The following is a 5,715-nucleotide window of genomic DNA, read 5'->3' as shown; positions in this document are numbered from 1 at the left end:
GTGGATTTTTTAAAAAAATATTTTGTAAGGCCTATATTAAATATAGTCCTATATTAAAATATAAATAATATTTTTTTAAACTAAACGTGGATTTCAATATTTTATAAATATTTTGCCTAGACCTAATTTTTTTTTTTTTTTTTGAAATTAGATATATTTATAATTTTTACAAAGGAATAAACTTGTTTTTTTCTGAATTTTTATAAATGACATGGACCCACCCTGAATTTTATAGAATAACTTATAGAGGACGAACAATGGACTTAAAAGGACTTACATTTATTATTTTAGAAAATTTTTAAGGAACTGACCTTGAATTTTTCGGAAATTTATTTTTATGAAGGACTTGTCATGGACTATCCTTGAATTTTTTTCCATTTTTGAAGGATATTTTTTCAGAATGTTTTATCAAGGACCAACATCGGATCTTTTAATACCTTTATATGAGGACACAAATGAACCATGCTTGGATATGCTAGAGTATTTTATAAAGTACCAACCTCTTCATATGTAAAAACTATTGATGTTTTAGAATTTTTATGTAGGGCTGAAACTGAAGTTTATTTTTTTACAAAAGGACTATGCATAGAGACTCTTAAAATTGTAAAGAAAGAAAGAATTATATTATAGAATTTCTTATTTTGAAAGTACCAACCTTGAATATATATATATATATATATATATATATATTTTTTTTTTTGTGTAAAGGACCAACCATGGACCTTTGTTGGAGCTTGGTTTTCTAGATACTTCGCAGAATTATATTTCTATATTTTCTCTCATTCCCTTCACAATATATCTCATCAAAAATATTTCACTGGACATTGATCCGTTCGATAGCCATCCCCTCTCGGCAGTTATGTTGTGAGGCGTTTACAAACAACATGTCTTTTTTTTTTTTTGTTGCTCACACATTCCAACGCACATGGATACGTTTGTAAATATGAATGCTAGTACACGCGTTCGCATGTATGTGTGTGTATTCACACACACATTATGCATGACATACATAAAGTTATATAAATATTTGCATTGAGTAAATCATAAATGTAAAAATTTTAACAGAACAGAAATATTTTGTTGGGAGATGTGTGAATTTCCTGTTTTAATTGTTCTGATGAATATCAACATTTATTGTTTTCTGTTTAATGGTCGTTATTATTGCTATTGTTTGTGTTGTTGTAGCTACTGCTGTTGTTGGTCGTATTTTTTTGGCATTGTAATCAGTCGAAATGGACCGCAATAAAAACTTAAATTTTTACACATATGGACATAACATAAATGTATGGCAGTCATATAGCTACTGTAATGGCATTGAAGGGAGTTGTTATTTATCTGATGTATTAAAAGGGTGAGAGTTCTTCTTTTCAAGACCCAAGAGTACTAAATTTCATATTTTATTGATGGAGAAAAAGAATCTGCATAGGTGCAAAGTTTATTTTCTATATATGTGGATTGTACATATTTGGTTAGAAAGTATTAAAAGAGGTGTTATTGCCCTGCAGGTCCTTATGTTATATTTGATTTTTATTCCAACATATTTCTTTAAATCAACCTTTTTACAATTGAAAATGGTAGTATATAATTTCAACCTAAAAAATCGTTGGAAAATTTTTATTATTTAATATTAACCATTTCGTCAGTTTTTTCATAAAAATAAAACAAAACTAAATACAAATACAATAAAATACTGTGAGTAGTATCTATAACACCTCACACAAAATTTAAATCTCATTAAAATATATCAGTATGCAAGGTATGAAAAAAATGTGTCGTTCGCTTTAATTGTCCCAATTTTTTGAAAATTTTAAATGTCCATCATCAGCCAAATCTGATAGTACAGCTTCAACCAACCACCTCAGTGTTTGTTTGCCACGTAAATAACAATTCAGTTTTCGGAAATATTCCGTTTACCGCATAAGACAAATAATACTCATTTCACTGTTCGGCAGGGGTTGCTACTGCAGGGGGCTTGCTAAAATCGTAGTTAGTGACTGCTGAATAATTTTCTGTGCTCTGAATAACAGAATCGTGGATTTACACACGAGCTTCGGCTCGTTGTCCACTGGAGTCTTTGTCTCGTTGTTCCACAGCAGCTTAAACTCCTTGCACCATTGTGCTGTCTACAGTGAAATTCGAACCCCGAATAATTATACCACGAGTTCCCAACCTGCCTCAGAAGGCCCGAAGCAAAAGCAAACCCCGAACATACCCACATTGAGCTGTCGAACCCGATCGATTCCCTATTCATTTTAGAAGGACTGGCCATCTTCTCCCGAACATGCCAATAGTGAGCTATTGAAGCCGAATGAGTGATAATCCACCTCAGAAGGCCTTGACATCAGCTGGCGAAAATATCCACAGCGAGCTGCCGAACCCGAATAATGTAAGACGACCTGGACATCTTCTCCCGAGAATCTCTACAGTGAAATGTCAACCCCGAATGATTATACCACGAGTCCCCAACCTGCCTCAGAAGGCCCGAAGCAAAAGCAAACCCCGAACATACTCAGATTGAGCTGTCGAACCAGATCGAGTCTCTATCCATTTTAGAAGGACTGACCATCTTCTGCCGAACATGCCTATAGTGAGCTGCTAAAGCCGAACGTGTCATAATCCACCTCAGAAGGCCTTGACATCAGCTGCCGAAAATATCCACAGTGAGCTGCCGAACCCGAATAACCTAAGACGACCTGGCCATTTTCTCCCGAGAATCTCTACAGTGAATTTCCAACCCCGAATGATTATACCACGAGTCCCCAACATGCCTCAGAAGGCCCGAAGCAAAAGCAAACCCCGAACATACCCAGATTGAGCTGTCGAACCCGATCGATTCTCTATCCATTTTAGAAGGACTGACCATCTTCTGCCGAACATGCCTATAGTGAGCTGCTAAAGCCGAACGAGTCATAATCCACCTCAGAAGGACTTGACATCAGCTGCCGAAAATATCCACAGTGAGCCGCCGAACCCGAATAACCTAAGACGACCTGGACATCTTCTCCCGAGAATCTCTACAGTGAAATTCCAACCCTGAATGATTATACCACGAGTCCCCAACCTGCCTTAAAAGGCCTGAAAATCAATATCCCAACCGTCTACATCGTAGACCATAAATATCTACCACGCGTCAGCCCGACGAGCACTCATTGAAATTCTCAATTAGATTCAAATCCCCAATAATGTCGCCGACATCAATCCGAACGGCCAACATAGTAATTCCTGCTTACGCATCGACAATCGACGACCATAATCCAAAGTTTCCGATTACCTTCAAATCGTCAACATTCCGAACGTCGTTTGATCAATTTTCTGATCTTCTTTTTTCCAACCATGAATTTCAAATCTTCGGCAAATACCTACCTCCTTCTTGTACCTCCCCCCCCCCCCGCAACGGGTCAAAATTTTGACTAACGGTTATACTTATAAAACATGGCACAGGCTTATATTTTTAAGAGGAGAATATCTAGTATGGAGGTGGAATATAACGGCCCGCTTATTCTGGTACCTCTCCCACATAGGGTATATATTGTGAATAATTATAACTCTCATTAAATACGAACCAAGTCAATTACTGCCTTCAATCTTTGCTTGCCAAATATTTTTAGCCCAAATCTATGGAATTTGACACATACGACTGAATTGAATCTAGAAGCTAGTATGCCAAATTTGATCGAAATCGGTTCAGATATAGCTATAGCTTCCATATATATTGTTCATCCTATTTGTTGTATTTGTTACCCACAGCCGTAATATGCACTCCGTAACAACGATATTCATGTAAATATATCAAATATCAATACAAACCCGAATTGAAAAGATACAAATGCCTCGTCATACTTTGTCCTTTAAACATTAAATTGTAATTGTAATCATAGCTTGTATGATTTAATGCTTCCATAAAAACTTTTAATTGTTATGTGAAGCTCTACTAAATATGCATAGTGGTGTAGAGTATCATAAAGTCGGCCCCCCTGACTTTAAAACTTTCTTCACTGGTTTTACTGTGCAACTTTCGAAATTTTTTATCCATAAAGTAGGGAAATTGTTTGCAATATTATGTTGGTTTTCCCCACTTTGGAGTTCTATTAATCCTTTCTTTCGAAAAATTCTGGGCTTCCGACAGAGCTTAAAATATTTTGGTACAGACTTCAAATTGATCCAATAATAATATTTAATTTTTGAATGGTTCAAATCGAATATAAGTCAATCTGTTGTTTTTTATTTGAAACGTACTAAGTTTGTTTGTAACTTATGCTGATAATCTCCTCTCAATGGCTATTTGCAGGCGATCTGGTATAGCACATTATCGGCTCATCTAACGTTAGACCTCATATCCAAGGACTTTTAAATTCCAAAATAAAGACCTCCAAGTTTTTTAAAGATTATCTTAAATCTATAGAGCACTTCACACTACCACACGGTCATCGTATAACCCCTTGTATTGTTGTATCACGACACTTTTTATTGTTGTGACATTTTTATACATGAGTTTAACATTTACACACCCACACATGCACACATTTATATTTGTGTTGGTACGTATGTGTGTATATATTTTATCAGTTCATACACATTTATGTAAATATTTTTATTAAAAATATTTATTATGAAAAATTCAAATAAAATCAAATAATTTGTGTAATCAAATACAAACACAATCACACGCACGCACACAGACACGAAACACTCACAAAGAAGAAAAACTCAACAATATAAAACCGGACATATAAAAGCCATAAAAATCAATGGGTGGGAGTACATACGTAAGTACACCTATGCGTATACATGATGGTTCAGCTTTCTGACCGGAGAAAGAGTCAATATTACGTATACGCCACACTCACACACACATAGCACAGCACATATCGTATTTGGCTACTGTCTGGTGAACAATAATAACCGATTGTGGCTGAATATTTACATATGAAGAGAAAGAGAAAAAAATTGTGTTGTATTACAAGGAGAGATGAGTGAGATGGGATGGCAAAAAAAAAAACAAGTTAAAAAGCAGGAAGTTCAGCCGGGCCGAACTTTGAATACCCTCCACCATTTGGTACAAATTTTGCAATTTTCAAAAAATAAAATTCAATAAAAATTCTGTTAAAATCTTAAAATATACCGAATGAAGCCTTATATTAGGGTATATACGACGACGTGGACCTGCATAGGCAACTTTTTTTCATATTTTTCATAATATTTTTTCAAGGGCTAAAGAAACGTGGATTTTTTTAAAGAATATTTTTTCAGAGCTAAAGAAACGTGGATTTTTTTAAAGAATATTTTTTCAAGGACTAAAGAAACGTGGATTTTTTTAAAGAATATTTTTTCAAGGACTAAAGAAATGTGGATTTTTTAGAGAATATTTTTTCAAGGACTAAAGAAACGTGCATTTTTTTAAAGAATATTTTTTCAAGGACTAAAGAAACGTGGATTTTTTAAAGAATATTTTTTCAAGGACTAAAGAAACGTGGATTTTTTTTAAAGAATATTTTTTCAAGGACTAAAGAAACGTGGATTTTTTTAAAGAATATTTTTTCAAGGACTAAAGAAACGTGGATTTTTTAAAGAATATTTTTTCAAGGACTAAAGAAACGTGGATTTTTTTAAAGAATATTTTTCAAGGACTAAAGAAACGTGGATTTTTTTTAAAGAATATTTTTTCAAGGACTAAAGAAACGTGGAATTTTTTTAAAGAATATTTTTTCAAGGACT

Source organism: Musca domestica, unplaced genomic scaffold (assembly GCF_030504385.1).
Source record: "Musca domestica strain aabys unplaced genomic scaffold, Musca_domestica.polishedcontigs.V.1.1 3, whole genome shotgun sequence".
In the NCBI taxonomy this organism is placed as follows: Eukaryota; Metazoa; Arthropoda; class Insecta; order Diptera; family Muscidae; genus Musca; species Musca domestica.
The sequence above is the reverse complement of the archived record's forward strand: the minus strand, read 5'-3'. Positions refer to the sequence as shown.